The following is a 23,686-nucleotide window of genomic DNA, read 5'->3' on the forward strand; positions in this document are numbered from 1 at the left end:
TAATTCTATACCTTTCACTGCCTCTCTCACTGTAGGTAATTGTATTAGTCTGTTTTCATGCTGCTGATAAAGATATACCCGAGTCTGGGAAGAAAAAGAGGCTTAATTGGACTTACAATTCTACATGGCTGGGGAGGCCTCAGAATCATGGTGGGAGGCAAAAAGCACTCCTTTCATGGCAGTGGCAAGAGACGATGAGGAAGAAGCAAAAGCGGAAACTCCTGATAAACCCATCAGATCTCGTGAGAGGTACTCACTATCACGAGAATAGCACGGCAAGACCACCCCCTTCCCCCCCGCCCGACCATGATTCAATTACCTCCACCTGGGTCCCTCCTGTGACATGTGGGAATTCTGGGAGATACAATTTAAGTTGAGATTTGGTGAGGACACAGCCAAACCATATTAATAATCAACAAATGTTCACGTATTTCCTTTACATCAGGTGGAGTAAAAGAACAGGTGTGTGAAAGAAACAGAATCAATCATTAAGCAATACTTAAACCAGTGCAGATTAGTTTTAATGTAAATGTTATAATAATAATGCTAGTCAGCAGTTACTGGATATTCATATTATGTTAGAAACTGTGCATTTAATACATTATGGGTTTGTTTGTTTGCTTGTGTTTGTTTTGAGACGGAGCCTTGCTCTGTTGCCCAGGCTAGAGTGCAATGGCGCCATCTCGGCTCACTGCAACCTCCGCCTCCTGGGTTCCAGCGATTCTCCTGCCTCAGCCTCCCGAGTAGCTGGAATAACAGGCATGTGCCACAACGCCTGGCTAATGTTTGTATTTTTAGTAGAGACAGGGTTTCACCATGTTGGCCAGGGTGGTCTCAAACTCCTGACCTCAGGTGATCCACCCGCCTCGGCCTCCCAAAGTGCTAGGATTACAGGCATGAGCCACCGTGCCCAGCCCTTTATGGGTACTTTTAAAGTTAAATCTCACATATATACTACCGACTCTAGGAAGTAGCTAAGGTGATCAAAACATCGACATGATCAGCAATTAAGTGGAAAGGGGTTCCTGGGGGATGGTTTTGACCAAGACATTAAGGAGAGAAGGGATGGGCAGTGGTGGGAAGACTGAGAAGCTATTTATAGCAGGGAGATAGCACTAAGCATGCATTGCTTGCTTAAGAACTGTGGACCCTGATAACCTAAAAAGTGTGGTTTTGATGAAAACTGAAGAGTTATACCTTTATGCAGTTTAAAAATAATAGACTGATATCTATCCATCCCTTCATGTTTGAACATAACTTAACTGGTTTGGAGATGTGTTGAAATGACTGATCTCAAGTTCTGTTTCAAATCTGAACTAAATGTCTGTGTGATGGAGATAGAGGCTATGGAGCTGCTTTCCCGAGCTCATTGATACAGCCTCCTCACTTTCGCCAGTGTTTTACATTCTGGCAAACCAGCATAGTTCTTTTTATCTGTAGTTATTATACATCTAGTTGAGAAAACCCAATATGATCTATTTATACCAAAGTACAAATGAAATCTGAATTCATCTGATTAGTTCTTCCTGTAAAATTGTGTTCATTTCTATCACATATGTTGTAACATAAAGATTTTTGGTGATATCCTAGTCCCAAAGTGATAACCTAGATCATCTGACTCTACATTCTGCATAGGAATAAATCATACGAATCTCTCTGAAGTAATGTTATAATTAATTCCTAAAGGTAATTTATAATTATATATATGCTACTTTCATGCATATTTGATATCATTTCGACTTTCACTATTCATTTATCATGTTTGCAAGCCTTTTGTTAAAAATAGCTGGTACACAAATCATTTCCTGATTGCCACATCTGGAACCCTGATTATATTTGCATTTCACAGTCGTTAGCCTTTAAAACTAGAGCAGAATCTGGGAATTTGCAGACAAAACAGTGCTTCCTTCTGGCAGTTGCATAAAAAGACATTTTTAAATCTGCATTTCTGTTTAAAGAAAACTGATTTATTTTCATTCTAAATTTATATGACACTTTCTTTAAACTAATCATAAAATGTAAATTAGGTTAACTCTAAGCTTTTTCCCCACCAGAACAAATGACAGTAACATTTTGTACAAAAAGAAAATGTTTTTCTATTCACACCTTGAATCATTGCTCTCCCTGTCTTTGAAAGTTAATTCTGATTAAGATGTACTGGTAGCTCATTGAAATCTTTGACAAAGCCAGCTTAGCTATTCTCTTGAGTAATGATTTACCTTACATTAAAATATCTTAAACATATGAACATTAATAACTAAAGTGATGAATATTACTAATATTGGGACTCAATTCATCAAGGAGGATACTTTGGGGAAGCAGATGGACTGTGAAGGGACAGGGATAATTTTTAACTATGGCCTTGATATTTAGACCAATGGCCGAGGAAAACCATGAAGAACATGAGAATGGGCTTCATTCATGTCAAGGAAGCAGAGTATTTGCTGATGGCTTAACATTTACTGGGCATGTCCTAACAGGATAGCCTGAAAAGATATATAACATTTTATCTGAGTCATTTAATTTAACCACATCCCTCTGTGTTAGTGTTATCTCTATTGGTAGATAGAAACCAGGCTCAGGAAGATTAAGAATGTTACCTAATTCTAGTAAGCTGCAAAACCTAAACTGATTTAATTCCAGAGCAAAGATCTTTCTACCTTATCAGCATGGGTCTTTACCTCTTTGAGAATATATGAGCTCTATGAGCCTTCTTCCAGAAAAATCCATAAATAAACAACAAGAGACGTGGTATATCAGTACAAATCTCACTAAATGATTAGTGTGTTTGGACTTGCATCTGCTGGTAGATCTTTTGCGAATTGGTCTTCCTCTGAGATAGTGGGCTTTAAGTATTTTTTCTGAAGACACTCCCAAATTATACATATAAGAAACTATTTTCCTTTCAGGCTAAAGATAAATTAAAATGTATTTAACTACATATAGGTGCCACTGTTGGTCTAACACTCTACGTATACCAGGATACAAGCTAAGATGGGTTCAAAAACTGTCCATTATACTGTAATTTGTTTCTGATATCGTGACATAGATATAATTTAATCAATTGTAAGACAAGAAAAAAGACAGAAATGCTCCTTCTTCCTCCTCAACATCATGTAATTAGCCTACCCCACTGCTCTAGGCTAGGCCAAGTTTTTTTTTTTTTTTTTTTTCTCCTAGTACAGGCAGCATATTTTAGTGACTCTCTGTCACAATCTTCTCCACTTCAAGTACATCTCACATAAATCTAGCCTGTCCCACAAAGTTTGTGCCAGGCAGTCTTAGGGTCAGTTGTACCCACGTATGTATGATTTTGAACTTCTCAAGTAGGGCCATTGTAGTCAGTAGAGCACAGTGGTTGGTACTGATGTCAAACTTTCTGAGTCCAAATACTGCTTCCATCTCTGACTAGCTATGTAACCTTAGAAAAATCACTTAATGTTTTGAAAAGCATCTGTTTTCTCAGGAAAAGAGGATAATAAATACACCTACCTCACAGGGTTAATGTGTAAATTCATGTAACATGGGATAATGCACGTTAAGCATTGCACAGTACCTGCCTCTTGTTAGTAATAGCTGCTCTATTATTAATTATCCTCTTTGTATCCCCATTCTCAGCTCCCTTCTAACATATAATAGTTCTTCAGCAAATATTTACTGGCTTGAATTAGTTCTAAAACTTAGGCAATGCACCAACAGCAGAGTAATCGCCCTTAACCATCACTTCTCCCACTGAAAGGGAGAATAGACAGAAGCCAACTATCTACCCTTTTTCTACATAAAACCTCTTATCGAGCCTCCAGTTAATAAAATAATAGTTCTGAAACCCCAAAAAATATTAGCAATTGTTGAAATCATGCTAGTTTGAAAATAGTTGAGTTTTCCTAACAAAATATGTCTCAGGATCCCAGGGTCACCAAGCTTATATTAATATAGTCTAGTTGGGACTAATGGTAATCATCAGTGAACTAGTCATTTTTTAGCTTCTTGGGCTCTTAAAAAATTTGTTATCATTAAGCCCACACTTCATAGAGTCACAGCTATTTTATTTTTATAGGAGACTCAACAGTCAAAGTAATCTCTTTAAAACCACAAAGCATATGATACATTTGTCCTGCTTAAAACTTCTAATGGTTATCTAGTGCAAAGACACTAAAACATAAACCACTTAATAAGACTTATAGGCCTCAAGTGCTCTGGCCCCCTTCAGTATCTCTTCCAGACCTTCATGGGTTCCAGGCATGTTTGCCTTTTTCAAGTCCAGGGATGCAGCAAGCTTGTGGCTATCACGTGGCTTTGCATTTACTGATCCTTCTGCTTAGATCAGTTTCCCTCTAATCATTTCAGTGTCATTTCAGATGCCAACTCTACTACCTTGGCCAGAGAGACCAGCCTGCTCTGTGTCTGTCTATCCCATTAACCAGTTTCACTTGTCAATTTGTTTACTTATGTACTCTACCACCCTCCCCCACCCCACTCCCAACAACTAGGGCATTTGCTTAAGAGCAAGGACTTTGTGTTCATTCACCACCAAATCTTCCAAGGCTTTCAACAGAGACTGGTATCTGGTAGATGCTCAGGAAATGAGTGTTGAATTAATGAATGAATATGTGAAGGAATGAAAAAAAAATGAGAGACACTATGAAAAAAATATTTCTCTTTTGAAAGAACAATGTAACAAGGAAAAAATCTTCATTCAATTACAATCAATCATACATCGTTACTAACATCACTTAGTAATTCACATGCAATACAAAATTTTTCTCTACTTTCTGGTTCTATCCATGTAATTAATTAAATTTTGCTGACTGTAAGGCCAATCTGTGAGACATTATTTAACTTCCTTACTCTAAAATTTCAGCATTAACTTGGCAAGAGGCATCATCAATTAGTGGTCATCTGATCTTGCATAAATTATAATTAACCTTTCAATGCCTCAGTTTTCTCATTTGTAGTGTGGGAATTATACAAGATGTATAAGTTTATAAGAATAATCACATTAATAAAGCTCTTAGAATCGTGTCTTGCATCTGCCAAACAATATAGAAGTCTTGACTACTGTTACTAGTATTATTATTATGAGAATTAAATGTGGAGAATAATCCTTCACACAGTTGTATATTCCACTGAATGTAAATGGAACTAACAAAATATTTAGAAATCAGATTAAAGGTGGGGTGGTAAAATATACCAAGGTAGAAGATTATGAGGGTATAAAAGCATAACAGTATTTTTGTCTTTTGTTTTACTTTATTTTTAAAAGAAGGAAAGAGTCTAGAAATAAAAAGACAAAAACTCTCCATTGGCTGTGGTGAAATGGAGATCACTGGTGTCCTTCATAAGTGAAATTTCAGAGCAGTGGACAAAGGTGTTGGAGTGAGGGAAGCCAGAAGAAAGTAAACTATTGAGTAAATAGGACATGAGGTGTGGAAAAAAAATCTATAAAGATAACAATTTTGAGAAGGACAGATGTGAATGAGACAAAGAAGATATTGGATGACCAAGGAAGGTTTCATGTTGCATATATACTTTTTACTATTTTAAATAGGAGTTAGTGGTCTAGAATATGTTTGAATTTTTATGGAATAATCTATAAGGAGTAGGTCGGCTGTGGAAGACTCAGTGCTGTGAAGTTCTTGATCAGATGAGAGAAAATGGAATAACCACTACATACAGTGTGAATGGCCTTTCACATTAACTCTAACAAAAAGGGACTACGAAGATCACTGAAGATGCTAATGGATAAATGGATTTGACAGTGGGCCATTTACTGGCTTCTATTTTCTTAATGAGATATAAAGCAACACATCAGCTGAGAGAGGGAAGTAAAGAAGAAAGATGGGAATTTGAGGAGAGTGGGGAAGCCTTATTTAAAAAAAAAGAAAAAAGAAAAAAAAGAATGGCCCTTAAGTAGAATGAGAAAGAATTTACTGGTTAGTCAGAGCAGTATTCCCAGTCTTGGAAACCCATTTGTGGTTGGTGTTTATTAATTTATTGGAATACAGATGTGCCCTGTCACGTGATTTTTCTCCAGTTACCTAGGAATAAGTTATGAAGAAGCAGAAAAGAGTGAGAGAAGACAAGAGAAAATACAATTAGTATTTTAAATATATATGTGATGTTCAACTTTAATAGTTATCAAAAAATTTAAAGAAATGGAACATGAGGGTCCAGTTTATTAATTTATCAAAATCAGTAATCACATACCACAGTATCTTATTTTGGTAATGTACTTCATCTAATTTGGTTCAACAACTTGAAAAGTAATTTGGCAATGTCTAGTAAGATAAAAGTGGTCATAGCTTTTTACCCATTAATTTTAATTCTGGAAATTTACTAAAATAATTTATATTTAGAAAATCATTATATAAAGGTGTTCATTGTCCTGTCATGTGTAATAACAAAAAAAATGGAAACACATTTAATTTCAACAATAAGAAAATGATTGAGTAAAGCAAATTATATCCAATTAGTAGAAAATTACAGTCATTAAAATTATAATTATGAGACTATCTAGCAAAATAGAATAATGCTTACTGAAGAGAGCTGATTTCAAATTTGTCAGCCTTGTGACAACTATGTAAACATGACTATTTATTAAAAATCAAACAAAAATAAAAATTTAAAAGCTCTGCAACAGTAATGGGAATTTTTACTTTTGTTTTAAAATATTTTTAGTATGGTTCTTTTTTATAATTTTGTTCTTTAAGAAGAATGTTAAAGGAGATTTTTTTGGCCCCTTTTTAAAGACTCTCTGATTATTACGTCTTACATTTTCAAATAAATAATTATTTTACCAGAAAAGATCAGACTTATTTGACTGATTATACTTCCACATTATTTGGCAGAAAAATAAGAAATGTCACTTATAATTGTTTTTAGAAAAAATTTCAAGATATTTTTTTCTTTTTTGCTGTATTTTTCCTGGAATAGAGATTAAGCAAACTGCCTAAAATTCTAGTCATTATTTTTCATTATTTTCATTTTTATTCATTATCCTGCCCTTCACAGGAACAGTAATGAATCTGCAGGTTGCATCTGCCAATTTCTTGTCTCTTATCCACATGATGAAGCCATGCTGATATGAACACATCCAGTATTTTAAAAACTCTTCAGTTATTGAATTATAATTTGGTCTTCTGTTATAAGGATTTTATGTAAGTGTAAACTTTGGACTCAACTTCTGGAAGCCTTTTGTCTTCTTAGTCTAAACCTGAAAGATCCTTAATATTCACCCATATGACAAATAATTATTTGCATAGTTAGAAGCTCCTAAATTATTTATTAAGGATACCTGGCAGTGCTCTTGCTATTTCTCAGTAGCCCTTTATTGAAGTTTCTCTCTCCCTCTTTCTCTTGTACCTACATACACAACCCTAAAGTAATTAGGGTTTTTTTTTATGAGGATTGCCAGTATAATGTTTATAGTTTCTTTTACAGGGCCAGATACAAAGCAGGCACTCACTGCATTGTTAGTAATGTTATCACTTTTCTGTTATTATTTAGGTCTTCATTTTCCTGACAGTGAGTTTCCATAAGGAAATACAATTTCCACTACATAGGGTAACACCTGTTATCTGGAGAGATTTTAATTGAGCTCATTACTCAAAAAAAAAACCGAAAAACCAACAGATCAGTTGTCTGCCTTTTGTGTTTGCCTTACACCAGTGTTCGATAAAGATTTAATTATTTAATAAGTTCTACTTTTCAAGAAAGTAGAACAAATTGATATGGTAAAAGAGATGAGAAAACTGTCCATGGAAAAAAATGATCAACTCACTTATGTGCTGAAAGCCCACCTTAGGAGAACTGCTGTTTTGAAAAACACAAAGGAAAAGTGTAAAAATGTATTGAGTAAGTTATAGTAATTATTTTTAAGAGCTAAGCACAAAATTTCCTGTTGATTTACATATTTGGTACCAACAAAAATCATATGGAATTAGTCATATTAAGATACAAAGTTGAGCTACAAATTCATAGTCTAATTTATGAAACATGTCTTTGTTGGCTGTTAAAAAGTAAGATGGTGAGTGATCTCTGAGTAGCAGAAGGCAAAGAGAAAAATAGCCTTTTTTACATTATATTATACTTCTGGGTAAAATGTTTCATAAATCTAGCTACAAAGCTATATGTTCTATAGCTTTTAGGTACCTGCTGTTTCAAAGATTTCCCCTGTGGAGATTAGATTTTGCCAAGGAAGGGATCTGTAAAAGTAATACAAATGCCAGTATCATTGGCAACCACGAGTGCCAGCAAAGTGAGCCTCCAATTCAAACTGATGAGCATACTATCCTGTAGTATCATTTCCTTGTGAGTTTTCTGTTTTGGAAAAGGTGGGTAGAAAATGTATTTTAAAAAGGCTTTATAGGCAGAAATAACAATACATCATTTTGAAAACATAAAATACTTTAGCTAAAGTTATTACAGCATCTTACATTAATATTTCAGCATACATTAGACATTGCCTACAACCAATGTTTATGATAATCACTGCCCTCTGAAGTGGAATCATGCCCGTGGCAAACAATAATCTTAAAGAAGATTAAACACCGAAAAGACATTTAGCATTTAAAGACAGTTTGCTTTGATTTATTCAGTGAGTTCTTCCAAAAACATGTTACCAGGAATTATTGCTTATTGAATTGGAATTACCAACCATTTTAGAGTTATTTAGTTTTTTTCTTCAACATCAATATCAGTAAGGTAAAGCAAACTCAAATATTTATTGGGGACTGCAGAAACACAACCATAAAACAAGAAAACACTTGACTTTTTAAATAGACTTTATATTTTAAAACAGTTTTAATTCAGAAAATTTGAAAGTATATTATAGAGATTTCTCATACATACTATACCCATTTTTCTCTATTATTAACAACTTATATTAGTATGTTACATTTGTTTCAATTAATGAACAAATATTAATATATTATCATTAACTGAAGTTCATACTTTGATCATGGTTCCTAGATTTTTACCTTATCATGTCACATTTGTGTTCCAAGATTCCATCAGGATACTGTATTACATTTAGTTGTCATGTTTTCTTAGGCTCCCCTTAGTTGTGACAATTTCTCATACTTTCCTTATTTTTGAAGACCTTGACAATTTTGGATAATACTGGACAGGTATTTTGTACGATGCCCCACTGCTAAAATGTGTCTTATGCTTTTCTCAAGATTGGGAGTGTGCTTTTGAGGAAGACCACAGAGATAAAGGGCCATTTCGTCAAGATGACTTATCACTGCTGATGTCAACCTTGATCACCTGGCTGAGATAGTCGTCATCAGGTTTCTTCACTCTTTCTTTCTCTTTCTGTATTATACTCTGGAAGGAAATCACTACGCTCAGCCAACAATAAGAAGCAGAGAGTTATACTCCGCCTTCTTTGGTTTGAATAGCTACAGAAGCTATTTGGAAGTTTTCTGCACTGGAGACTTATCTATCCCCCAGCCATTTATTAATTTAATCACTTGTTTACGCCAGTAAGAATCTGTGGACATTAATTTTATACTTGGGATTATATACCACTTTATTTTGTTGCCCAAATTGTTCCATCTTAACCATTATGAACTCTTTCAATTGTTCCCAGGCTCAATAATTGTGGGTTTTTATAAATCACTTCCTTAATTTCTCACACTACCAGATGGTCTACTTCCATCTTTTATATTTCTTGCCCTGGTTCTAGAATTGGTCCTTTCTCCAGGAAGCTCTAGTTCCTTTACTGGGGAGTGGTATTAGCACCAAGATCTGGGTGCTATATTTGCTCATTGTTACTGGGGTTTCATTGTTTCTAGGTTGTCTTAGCTGACTGAGTGAAGAGATATGTGTATGTATACTAACAATGTGTATACACATATCTATAATTTTTTATGTATGTTGCTATGCATATGTACATTAAGCTAAGGATGAGTTTATATTAATGTCTCCAACCCTAATCTACTACCTCATGAATCAGTCTAGCCTTCCTTATCTACAAATTTCACCTTCAACAGAACACTTGACTTCTGCAAGTGTGAAAATCAAATCGTAATAACCTTGTGAACCCTTAGGAAGCCATTTGTCTAGCAGAATAATTCCTAAAGGGCATGGTGTATATAGTCAAACTTCAATTTATAGCCAGCAGCACTTTTTAACATTAATAGACCACCATAATTCTGGTTCTGATAAGATGGAGTGGCTGCATTTCTCCCAGGTATTTTCACTTTCCACTAAAACCATGAAATGAATACAATAAATAAGCATAGGAGGCACCAAATAGTGAAAACTGAAAGGCAGACTTACTTCAGGACTTAAGAAATGACATGGCAATGAGTTCCCTGTTTTCTTTTTGCCTCCCACATAGCTCAGACAGGGCAACGCAGGAGCCTCCATTCCATAACCACCAACAGACACAGACAAAAAAAGCTCCAAGAAAACTCTGTGCTTCTTAGCCAAAGTATGAGAAAAGAGATTTCTAACAACAGAAAACCTTTCTGGCAGTATGTACACCTCTCCAGTAAAACCCTAATGAAACCATAGGTCATGGTTACAGCCATGATCCATGACTTTTGTTTCAGAGGGACCAGGTAAGGAGTTGATCATGCATACCACCCTACTCTTGCCCTTCACAAGCAGGCAGCACTGTGGTTCCCCCACCAGAGTTGTTGCAGTGTGGTTCAATGGAGAGCTGAGCCTCCACCCCACCCATCAGGAAGGAGACTTAAGGAGATCATGCCAGACAGAGCTAATTACAAATGGACTCCCTGCACACAGCCATGGGGTCCAGTGGGGAGCTAAGCCCCCACCTCTACTTGCCATCAGCAACAGGATGTTGCAAGTTAGGTATAGGAGGCACTGTACTTTCCTTCAAAACCTGGGGTCAGGGGAGACCAGTGAGGAACTAAGCCTCTACACACACCTAACACCAATAGGATAGAATTAAGGTAGTGTAAAGAAAGAGAGTTGACACTTCATTTCCCTCTGCCTTGGTTCAGGGGGTCTGTTAGAGTGCTGAGCCTCCATTCCCATTTGAAGGCAACAACATGGTATGAGTGGTCTCATTCTCCTTGGGAAGGTGTCAGCAAGGCCAAAGGCGGAGCTAAACTTCTACCTCATGTGTCTGCAGTAAGGCCATGTGAGTCAGCGTCCCTCTGTTGCCAGTATGGTGTCAGCAAGGCCCAGTGGAACCTGTACATTCCCACCCTTGTAGCTTTCTTGCTACACCCCAATATAGGGGAGCTTCCTTCTAAAAATAATAAGTTAAAATAAGATCCAGAGTCATATAATACTCATAATGTTCACAATACAATTGAAAACTACCAATTATACCAAGAACCAGGTAATCACAAAATAAATGAAAAAAAATTATAGTCAGCACACACTAAAACTGAGATAAATCAGTTGTTGAAATTATGTGACAGGGATTTTAAATAAGATATCACATAAATGTTTCAAAAAGCAATTATGTATTTCTTAAAATAAATGAAAAAATAGAAAGTATAAGCAACAAAATAGATGTTATAAAATAAAAACCAAGTGAAAATGATAGAGCTGACAAATACAACAACCAAAATTAAAACCTTTGTTGGGCAGGCTCAAGAGTAGAATGGAGATGACAAAGCATAGGATCAGTGACCTCAAGAACAGATAAATAGAATTTACCAAATAGATAAATAGAATTTATCAAACTTGAAAAACGGAGAGGAAAACATAGGCTTAGTGAAGAAGTGGGTAGGAACTCAGGAACCTGTGGAACAAAAAATAAAAAGCTAACATCCATATCATCAAACTCCCAGAATGAAAACAGACAGCCAGTGAGATGGAAAAATTATCTGAAGAAATAATGACAGAGCAGTTCCCCAAACTGGCAAAAGACATAAACGTACAGATTTAAGAACCTAAGCAAAACTCAAATAGGGTAGACACAAAGATATTCATGCCGAGGCACATCATAATTGAACTTCTGAAACATAAAGAGAAAGGAAAAAAGTCTGAAAAGCAGATAGAGAGAAACAATGCATTATTTACAGAGAAACGCCAATTCAAATGACAGCAGATTTCGGATCTGAAACTATGGATGTCAGAAGTATTGGCATAACATTCTTCGAGTACTGAAAGCAAACAACTGCCATGCACGAACTTCATATCCAGTTTCTTCTTTGGCTTATATTAATGAACTATTAACTAAACTTTCTGTGTCTAGGATTGCAACTACCCTTCTCCAACAATCAAGCCCCAGTATTTCCAAAGTGACCTTTCTAAAACAAACAAATATCTGATCATGTTATGCAAATAAACCTTTCTATCTTCTTTTCTTCTAACTTGAACTTTTCTGTTAAAAATCATTCAATGGCTTTCCATCTTCCTTACAATTAAATTCCACACTCTTTCATACATACACAAACCATTCTTTATCTGGCTGCTACCATGCTCTCTGTTGTCTTCTTTTTTTACACCCCTCTAAGCACTCTTTATACCAGTTGTATATGGCATTTCTTTCTGTTCTGTTCCTTAACCATTCTTTTTCTTTCTACTGTGAATTTGTCTTCTCTTTGACTCAAAAATTTACCTCTCCTTCACATTACACATCCATCTCCAGTATTGCCTTCTATAGGAAGACCTGCTAATATTTCTCACTTATTATTGGCCCACAGAATGAATTAAGACTGCTCTCTCTTCCATTACACTGTGTAATAATTTGTACTATCTGGATGCCCCAATAAAGTAAATTCTTGATGCTAAGATAATGATTTTAATAAAGGTTACACTGAAGTCTAGCTTAATCCTTGGTATACATTAGGTGTTCAGTGAGTGTTAAATGAGTGATGAATGAGTGGTCAACTTGAAATCTTAATTTTTCCTTTTTTTTTTTAACTAGGACTGTATCCAAGATACAAAGTTTTCCAGGAGATTAGACACTTAGGACCTTTGATTTGATTTAATAGAGGACATTGTTATCAATGCATTAGTACTTAATTACCTCAAAAGAAAACTGTCAACCCAGGAACTAAAGTTTATCCATTTGGACTTACAAGATAACCTTTAATACCCCATTGCCACTGTATCCGATGCTGTCAGAGGCCCACCTACATCTCCCCCTACACTCAGCATTTCAGTGCATACTGATAGAATTGTGCTATCACCTGCAAATACCTCTTTAGGGCACGCCAGAAGTGTGCAGGAGATAACATATCTGGTTGAAACTTTCAATCCCTGACAGAGGGGATTTGGGATATAAATACTTCGACTTTCTCACCCACTGGTGGGGATAACCCTGAGGAATGTTCTTCAGGGTTCCACAGGACTCCTCTGAGGGACTTGTAACAGTTCCCCCCAAGAGTAACCTGTTCAGTGCTGTGCCTCTCTTGGCTTTCTTTCATGCCTCTATTCTCAATTCCAACTCTACTCCTGAGTTTCCTTGCTCACTTTCCAGGAACAGTTTGAATTCAAATTCTTCTCTCAGGCTCTGCTTCTGAGGGAAATCAGTCTAAGACAATCCCAAATCACTTCTAGTCTCCTAATAGGCCAATGTGCCTTTCAGGGTCATCACTGGTACAGATGCTGAGGGCTGGCTCATTGTCTGTCGCTCCTAGATTCTAATGTTTTCAATCAGATAGAAAAGAGTATGACATTAAAGTTAGAAAAAAGGTATATGAGAATGGCCAGTAAGTGGAGGGAAAGAGAGATCATGTCATTTGTTTTCCATAAATGATGAATGATAGTATAGAATTTGTGAACAGGTGGTCTATAACAGGTATGAGTATAATTTGAGAAGACTACTCCTTAGTCACCCAGAAGTCTGCTATTATTGTTTCAGAATCACAGTGTTGGAACCTTTTTGCATAATTTGCTTCACTTTAACCTAATATCCATCTTTCTAAATCTGTCCATCTTTCTAAATCTCTAAGTAGTAGTCAACAGATTTATTCTCTCCCTCCATCTCATCACAAGAAAAGCCAAACACACACACACACACACACAAACATTTTGTGTGTGACAAAGCTTGAACAGACATTAAAAGTCTCTGTAAATATCCTTCAACAAATTCCAATGTTTATGAAGAACTAAGTTTAGTCAAATTAATTTTTTGAAGATCTAAGTGAAGATAGAAGAGAAATCTAGATGAAGACTGAAGAACCAAAGTGAATATTAAAGAAAAGACAGAAAACTTGCCTTTTTTGCCTGCTAAATCACTGACTAGTAGTCAACAGATTTCTTTCCCCACCACCCCATCACAAAAAAGCTGCACACACACACACACACACACACACACACACACACACACACAATTAATTAACAAAGGCTAACCAGGCCTCTTTTGAAGACTGCTTGACTTGAAATCCCAAAATTCAACCTATACTCTCATCACGTGTTTGTGTTGTGAGAATTCATACTCATAACCATGAAAGTTCCTGAAGTTATGATACTGTTCAAATGACGGATGCTTGAACATTTGCTTAAAATTTTTAAAAATGAAACTTATATGTACAGATAATTTCCCTTTCTCTTGCTATCTCCATTTCAGTTTCCTGACTTTCTGAGAAGCCCTGGTTTCCCCAAAGAAGTGATTTCTGATAGAAATCTGAAGGTCATCTCCAAGAAAAAAGAGATCTAGTATAGTCAATGAATTAAAGACAAGAAGGTTTCCAATCAGGTAGGAACACTAATTCTCAAACATTTAATTACCTTAAAATAAGTATGCTGAGAACTGGTTATGGTGTGACTGTCTGAAAAAATAAGTATCTAACCTACCCTACAAGGAACCTGTTCACAATCCCCTTGGAGGTTGTGATGTTTATCAGACAAAACCTTGGAGGGAAACTCATACAATAACAGCATGATGCTTTTTTCTATTTTTAGCTTGTTGTTACTACGTACACTTAGTGAGCTCCATGCATGTGGTTTAATCCCAGGAGGTTAGGCCTGTGGAGCAGCAGATTAACCCTTTCAGTATTTTCTTTTAAAACAAATCATTTTCGTAGGTTGTCTCCGTGACCCTCTGTGAAGGTCATGAAAATTATGGGTCATGATGGCATTTAGTTCTTTAAGAGGAACAGTCCTAATGAATGATGTAAGGAAGTTGTTTTGGTTCCTATGGGGCACTTCTCATCTTGGTCTTGGGACAATCAAAGTGAGCACATATAGGGAGTTGAAAGGGAGGTGAATGGAGCATGTGAAAGGGGGGCTCTGTTTTCATTTATCTATGCACGTCAGCATCCCACTGAGAATTTTCTTTTCATTTGCAATTTAAGTCCAAAACTTGGGGCAAAAGGACATCCCATTTTATGGAAAGAAAAGAAAAAAACAGCAGTAACATCATAATAAGTGGCTCATCTTCTCATTTGCAGTTATATTAATATATACTTATTAATATATACATTTAGCACAGCACTTGATCCCTAGTCAGTACTCAAAATGAAGACACATACTGAATAATGGATGAATGAAGAGAAAAAGTTTGTCCTTGGATTGCTTTGTGTGTTGGCTTCTGTAGTCTCAGAACCCAGTACTATAACTAACACATAAAATGTGGGCCATAAATCTTTTTGAATTAATGAGTAAGTCCCCATGATTCTGAGGACAATTATAAGACCAACACAAAACACATATTTGCCAAGGTCTGTGACAGAAGTATCTGTGACATGAAAGCCTGAATCTGAGTCTGCTGATATAGCTGACAATTTATCTAGTTCTGAGACTGCTTTTTAATAATTTACATCTTATCCTTTACATTTAGGCACAGTACCTTCATTAGATGTACTATTCAATGATTAGCGCTTGGGGAGAAAATCCATCAGATAAATTTCTTAACTATATTACTTGCAAACTTTTCTTTTCTTCAGATTTATAACTGATAACAGTAATTGTACATATTTATGGGGTATAGTGTGATGTTTAATGCATATATACATTGTATAATGATCAAATCAGGGTAATTGGTATATCCATCATTTTAAGCATTTGTTATTTCTTTGTGGGGATAACATTCAAAATCTTCTCTTCTAGCTATGTTGAAATATACAATACATTGCTTTTTGCTATAGTCACCTTACTGTAAAACATATTTGTTAAAGCATTTTTATAATGACACAGTTAAGGGCAATTTCAGAATCACTAGCTGCTAAAATTGTTATTTATACTTTTCCATGGGTAGTACAGCTGCAGCAGCTATTTCTCTATATTCTGCTGTTGCTGTCTGCTGCATTTCCAAGAGAGAACAAAATCCATTTCATTAAAGAAGGAAATGTAAAATTTAGCATAATCCAGTTACCACAAAACCAAAACACTCACACACACTCTCCCAGGTGTGAAAGTGAACTAGTGATCTAAAATAGCACACTGAAACTGGTTTCAAAATAAGAGGACATTTACTCATATTTGATTATTTTATTATTTTATCAATTATGATATTCAGATATACTTCTAATAACAATTCTGAATTGCTAGATGGAGCATTCACTATGCACAATTTTTGTCTTTGTATGTACTTATCAATAAGCTACAAGATTGTCTCCCACACCTTATTCTTTTCCTGCATTCTCTTGGGAACAGGAGAGGTAGCTATCAGTTTTTTTTTTTTTTAATTTCTACACAGCCAAAAGACTAGTGTCACTTAAATAAAGACAGAAAATTGCCCCAAAGTAGGGAGCTTCATTAGGTAGCATAAAGTTCTCATGTGAGAAAGGAAGAATTTCTTTTCTTAGCTGAAAGGTCTCTAAGTACAAAATTTTCATAAATAAATGTATCTGTGGTTTTGGATTAGATCTCCTTCTCCACAATTAATGTCTAAGGGTTATCTTCGGTAACCAGGAAATTTTTATTTTAAAAACATTATTATATAGTATTTGATACATGCAAAGTAATGCATGCAAATCTGTTATATGTAAGTTATGAAACATAATAAAAATAAACTCTTGCAAACACACCACCAAAACTAAGAACTGGAATCAACGCTGCAGAATCTTTCTTTGTGCTTTTCTCTGGTTCTTTTTTTGTCATAAAAAGTGTAACTCTGCTCTCGGTTTCATATTAACATTCATTTAATTTTTATGTATTTTTTATTAAGTATGGGTTGTTTTGTGGCTTATAAAATTGGCATCATACTTTCTGTAACTGTGTTTGCTTTTTTTTCACTCAACATTATTATGTTTCTTAGATATCTATTTCGTTTCAGCTAGTGTTTATTCATTGTTATCACTGTATAATACAATGTTGTACAAATGTAAAAAATGTGTATATTATCCTGTTGATGTTATTTGAGTTGTTTTGGATCTATTATTAACAATGTTTTATGAGCATGTATTTTAATGCCTCCTATTATACACATGCAAGATTTATCTTAACATGTGTAACCACGATTAGAACTGCTGGGTCATGGGGAATTTGAATATTCAGCTTTAAAAGATAATGCCAAAATCTTTTTCAAAGTTACTCAAGTCAACTTTGAAACTCAAAGTAACTCAGTCAAGTTGCAGTCCTATGATTCTACAGCCTCACCAGTTAGATCAGCCAATCTAGTTAGTATAAAACCTCAATTGGTCTTTGTGCTGGTTTGCTAGGGCTGCCATAACAAAATATCACAGAGTCTATGGCTTCAGTAACAGATTTTATTTTTACACAGTTCTGGAGGTTAGAAGTCCAGAAAGGTGTTGGCAGGTTTAGTTTCTCCTAAGGCCTCTCTCCTTTACTTGAAGACTACTGCCTTCCTGCTATGTCATCGCATGGCTTTTTCGCTGTTTGCACGCATCCCTGGAGTCTTTTTCTTATAAGGAATCCAGTCATATTGGATTAGAGCCTCATGTTTAAGACCTTATTTAACCTAAATGACTTCTTTAAAGGGCCTATCTCCAAATGCAGTCACACTGAGGACTCAGGCTTCAACATATGAATTTCTGGGAAACATAATTCAGTCTCTAATAGTTTTAGTTTGCATTTCCCTAATTACCAATAGGTTGAAAATCTTTTCATCTGTTTAATAGTCACTATATTTCCTATTCTGGAAAATTCTGAAGAATAGCTTATGTTCATTTTCTATTTATCTTTTCATACTTATTTCTCATTGTTATTTAAGTTCAATCAAGTTAAATAGGTTTTTGGAGCTTGAGCTTGTATCTACCATCTTGCTAATATTACCTGTTAATAAGAGTCGATTTTCTTAACAAAGAAGAATAAATGTAAAAAGTTTTTAAATGTTGTAGATCAACTCTGTTCCACAGAAGTTTCTGTGATAATGGGAATGCTCTCAGTGCTGTCTAACGTTGTATCCATTAGCCACGTGTTTTTTTGAAAAAATAGATGTAAATAAAATAAAATTAAATTAAATTAAATTAAAATTTCAGCACCTGGGTCAAACTAGCCTGCATTTAAAGGGTTCAAAATCCACATGTGGCTAATGAATGAACTGTGCAGCTTTAGGTGGTTAGACAATGGACCTCTGCAGTCCCAGGATTTTGTCTTTGACAGTGGCATAGTGAGATATTTTATGTAACAGTTATTCTGGCATTAAAAAGAAAAGTTAACTACCATTAGACCCAGCAATCACATTACTGGTTTTATATACCTAGAGGAATATAAATCATTCTATTATAAAGACACATGCATACAAATGTTCTTTGCAGCACCATTCACAATAGCAAAGACATGGAATCAACCTAAATGCCCATCAATGATAGACTGGATAAAGAAAATATAGTACATATACACCATGGAATAGTATGTAGCCATAAAAAAGAATGACATAATGTCTTTTGTAGGAACATGGATGGAGTTGGAGGCCATCATGCTTTGCAAACTAATTCAAAAGGAGAAAATCAAATACCATATGTTCTCACTTTTTTTAAATTATACTTTAAGTTCTAGGGTACATGTGCACAACGTGCAGGTTTGTTATATATGTATACATGTGCCATGTTGGTGTGCTGCACCCATTAACTCGTCATTTACATTAGGTATATCTCCTAATGCTATCACTCCCCTAACCATATGTTCTCACTTACAAGTGGGAGCTAAATGATGAGAATTCCTGAACACAAAGAAGGGAACAACAGACACTGGGGCCTTTTGAGGGTAGAGCGTGGGAGGAGGGGGAGGAGCAGAAAAGATAACTGTTGGATACTAGGCTTAGTACCTGGGTGGCAAAATAATCTATGAAACAAACCCCTTTGATATGAGTTTACCTATATAACAACCTGCACCTGTACCACTGAACCTAAAATAAAAGTTTGAAAAAAAAAGAAAAAAGTTAGTTAACCTGGTCATTTCTAACTTTTCAAAGTAACCTAACATAACTTTCATGACATACCTAAATTTACTAAGTTGTATTCATATACGACTACAATTTATATACTAAACTACTTCTTGACATAAATGTTCACTTTGTAGTAAGGTTCATTCTCCCAAAACGGCACATACCAAAGTATCAAGAGGTATCCTTATTCCTGATATGCTGTAATAGAATGAAGACCTTATCTGGTCTTTAGTGTAATTGGATGTTAATCTGTACCAGTCTTCATATGCAAAAATTCATATTCAAAATTATCTGCTAGTCCCATGATGGCTGTCTTTGTTTCATTAAGCTAATATAAACATGTATAAATAAAGTTTTGATTGTTTTCTCCTAAAATCTCCTATCTGTCCATGTGGAAATGTATCTCTTACTTTTTCCCCCTCTTATAAGCTGTTCTTACAATTTAATCCTCATGAGTCTTATTTCTCCTAGTTCTAATTACTTAGAATTTTATTTTGAAATGTAAGATATCACTGGTAAGCCCCTTTCTAGTCATTTTATAGATGACTTATAGATGGTTGGAAGATACTCAAGACAGTGTGTTAAAGTAATAAATAATACTCAGTAATCAGAAAACCTGAGTCTTAGTCTTCACCCATAAAAATGAACCATTTGAATTCAAGTAAGTCATTTCATAGGTAAACTTTATTCTGATTCTAAAATTGTTATGATCGTTTATAAAATTCTGTTTCACTTATGACAAGTCTCAAGCCTATTTTTAAAATCTATTTAAAAATTATGAAGACTCAAATATTTTCCCCTGAAATTGATATTAAACTGTAATCATTCATCTTCACTTACGGCATGCTGTAGCTGCAGTTGATAGACAAAATATTATGTCTTAACATTGTGTACTTGTATCTTAAATGAACACTTTTGTTTCAAATCATGTTCTACCTAAATTCTTGATGCCTTTTTCACATTTCCAGTTCCTATGCTGTTACAATCAATCACTTGTAGTAGAAAAAAATAATGATTTTTTTCTGTTTGCTAAAAGCTCTCTTTAGAATATCAAGTTTTAAGTTATTAATACAACAAACTTTGGAAAATAAGCTCTCATAATTTCCAACATTGATGCTTTGTTTGACTGGCTTTTAGAACACCATACTCTCCTAGTTTTCTTCCTTTCTCACTTCACATTTCTTTCTGGTCTCCTTTGTGATGCCTCCATTTCTTAGTGTTTATTGCTACAGTGCCCTAAAACTCATTCTTGGCCCTCTACGGTTTTCTGTCTGTGCACATGAGTTTTATTCTAGTCCCATTGCTTCAATAGGCAGATGACTATGACTCCCATATTCATACCTCTAGCCTTCACCACTCACCCAGGCTTGAGATTCATAATTCCCATTTCCCACTAAATATCTCTACTTTATATATCATAGACATTTCAGAATTACCAAATACGATGAAATAGTTTACTTTTTTCTATCACTTTCACTCCAGTTGTTTCCATCTCCATTTGCTCAAGCCAAAAGCTTGGGATTCATCCCTAAACTTTCACTTTCCAACAATTTCTACATGTAGTCCATAAGAAACTCTTTCCACCTCTAACTTTAAAATCTGTCCTGGATCCCTCTACCTCTCACCGTCTTCACCCTACAGCAAGCCATCATTGCTTGCCTCACCTAGTGCAACAGGCAGTCTCTTACAGGATCTTCCTCCTTCCCCTCTTGCCACGGTCCTTCTAGTTTATAACAAGTACAATAGCCAGAATAATCTTCCAAAGAAATTTAAACCAGGTAACATTCCTGTCCAAAACCCTGGCTCCCATCACTTTTAAAATAAAAATTAAACTGCCTTCTTTGACCTACATGGCCTTAGTCAATGTTCCTTCTGCCTTACTGTCCAAACTCATTTACCACTTTCCCCCTCACACACTAGCCTCTAGAATGTTTTTCCCTAAAAGACTTTTCCAGCATTAGGACCTTTGCACTTGCTATTTTCTGAACCTGGAAGACCTGTAAGATTCCTCAGAATAAGATCTCAGAAGATAGTTGCATTTTCATTTTGTGGAGGCATTTGGTGAAAGACATTTTGCGAAAGATAGATACATTTTACTTTGGAGGGTATTTACATGTTTAGCAATGAGCAAGTTTATTAAATAACAAATGCAAAAGTGATAGAGCAAAGGTGTGTATTTTAAACAGAGAAATCTGAGGAATTGTAGACATGTGAGTTACACCATGGCTTCAATATTTAATGCATAAGAATCACCTGAGTTGAGTTCCAGACAACCATTTCCACCCATAAAGATTCTGAACAGGAAATCAAGATGGCCTGGGGACATCCCTTTTGACAAGGTCTTCAGGTGATTCTGCTGCATATGGTTTACAGACAACCCTTTGAGAAATACCAAGCTGGTATATTTGTTCAGATAAACATGGGCTGGTGCAGAGCACCAGTGGTATGCAATTGAGGACCAGCAGATTACATGAATCCTGAGTGGCAAAAGAGGAAGACAATCCAATAAAGACCACTACAGATACTATCCCAAGCACTCTTGGCATGGAGACTTGAAAATCCATTCATAGAAATGAACTGTTAATCATTGAATTGTGCTATATAATTTTTTAAGTTGCAAAGTATTAAAATATTTAGATAAATATTATAAATTTTGTCACATATTGCTATAAAATGATGCATACATATGTCATAGGTATAAAGATACAGAGCATATAGATACAGATATGTAAAGAATATGTAATCTAGGCTTAATTATTTAGTTGATATTGCATATTGTCTTTATAACTTCCTAAAGAACCACTTCTAATATTCTCTAGGAAAAAATATTGTTTCCATTCTTTACCACTTTCCTTTCCTCATCCTCTTCCTTGTCCTTTCCCTTCTTAAACAATTTAGTACAAAAGCCATTCGATGAGGCCTAGTAAGCCTTTGTCACCATGGGCAGGGTGGGTATACAGGGTATTGCAGAGGTTGGGCATTCGCTATTAAAGCCCAAGAAGTAGAAGGAGGGTGTCTGCACCGAGGAGCATAGTGTGAGCTGTTGAAAGTTATTGGAAGGAGAAGGACATCTACATGGGGAAGTGGCCACAGCAACCACTCAATACAGATAGTTATAGTCTGTGCTAGGTGGGGAGAATGTTATAATGGGGTAGAAAAGTGGTAGCAACAATAATTTGTTAAAATACAGGGAGATTGATCTAACAAGTGCGAATATTAAAGATGAAGGTAATCAGTGTTTGTCACTGTCTGAGGAGGAAGTTGAAGTATGATATAGGCAAAAGCTAGAATGAACTCTGGTGCTGGATGAAAATGGGGGAATGAAAGTGCTGGTTTTCAATATATTTAGCAAATATAGAATTAAACATAGATGTAAGGTATATATGTGTGTGACTATATAAATGTAGATGAACGTGTTTTCACATGTATTTATGTACATATGTCTACATACACATAAATCCCATAGCTCAGTCTATTGCAAAGGCCTGGGACAGCTATTCCCCAATAGCAGTGAGCAGACCTAGTGTCCAGATCTTGGTGTCTAGATACAATTCTCCTAGTGAAGGAACCAGAGCTTTCTGGAGAAATGGCTGATTCAGATCAGAGAAAGCATAAGATGACCCTAGAACATATTGTTCCAAGAAGCAAGAAACATATCAAAGAATGACAGAGAGATGTCAAAGGACATATTGGCCAAATTGAAAGGATTTCCCCTGGGCAAATCTCGAACAGTCTGAGCTTCAAAATAAATAATAATAGAAACTCGTTATAGTTAATTTAATAAAATGGTCAATGAGTTTATATCAATATAAATAAATTGAATACATTATGTTTGGTGAGAAATAGGATATTTACATAAGTATCTTGCCACAAAATGTATTAATGTTAAAAAAGAAATAAATAACTTTACAGTGGAGAAGACTGGGTGGCACCTTTTAATCAAATGAGTAAAATTAGTATCCCAATAAGGGTACAAATTACAAGTTTGCCCAAATTGTCTGTTGATAGGATGTGGTGAGAATAGAGCTTCACTGTTTTTTTCCTGCCAAAGAACATATCTTCTGAATCTAATCATGAGACAAACACAAACAGCTAAATCCTACAAAATAACTAGTCTGTATCTTTAAAGGTTTTAAGGCTATGAATTTCAAGGGAAATCCAAGAAAATGTACCAGATAAAAGAAACTAAGACAGGACAACTCAATGAAATGTGATTTTAGGCTAATCCTTTTGTTATTAAGGGCATTATTGGGATAATTGACAAAACTTGAAGAAGTCTGAGGATTAGACAGTACTATAGTAATGTATCAGTGTTAATTGTCAGATTTTCTTGTTAATATTTGGATATGTTTGTAGGAAGCATTTGGGGTTGACAGGGCATTGTGTTGACAGCTTACTCTCAAGTGGCTTGAGAAATAAGCCATTTTTACTGTCTTTTTTACTGTCATTTCAACATTT

The 23,686-nt window shown here is 35.3% G+C and overlaps 1 protein-coding gene and 1 long non-coding RNA gene across 17 annotated transcripts in view; one reads left to right on the plus strand and one right to left on the minus strand.

Moving 5' to 3' along the window:
• LOC107976352 (uncharacterized) overlaps positions 1-23,686 on the minus strand; it is a 519,171-nt gene that overhangs the window by 411,249 nt on the left and 84,236 nt on the right. The window lies entirely within an intron of this gene.
• The window catches only part of PKIA (cAMP-dependent protein kinase inhibitor alpha), an 87,835-nt gene that overhangs the window by 42,938 nt on the left and 21,211 nt on the right, over positions 1-23,686 (plus strand). For 6 of the 16 annotated variants that reach the window (XR_010159610.1, XR_010159609.1, XM_063817203.1 and 3 more), the window contains 3 exons: positions 7,012-7,157; positions 9,180-9,290; positions 14,507-14,635. The exons of 1 other annotated variant lie outside the window; for it this stretch is intronic. The gene's annotated coding sequence lies outside the window, so the exon portion shown is untranslated. Of the gene's footprint in view, positions 1-35; positions 250-7,011; positions 7,158-9,179; positions 9,291-10,345; positions 10,569-10,976; positions 11,117-14,506; positions 14,636-23,686 lie in introns of those variants that run through there. 9 more of the 16 variants (XR_008536777.2, XM_063817202.1, XM_054656842.2 and 6 more) reach the window with 7 other exon arrangements.

The sequence above is a fragment of the Pan troglodytes genome, chromosome 7, assembly GCF_028858775.2.
Source record: "Pan troglodytes isolate AG18354 chromosome 7, NHGRI_mPanTro3-v2.0_pri, whole genome shotgun sequence".
Lineage (NCBI taxonomy): Eukaryota > Metazoa > Chordata > Mammalia > Primates > Hominidae > Pan > Pan troglodytes.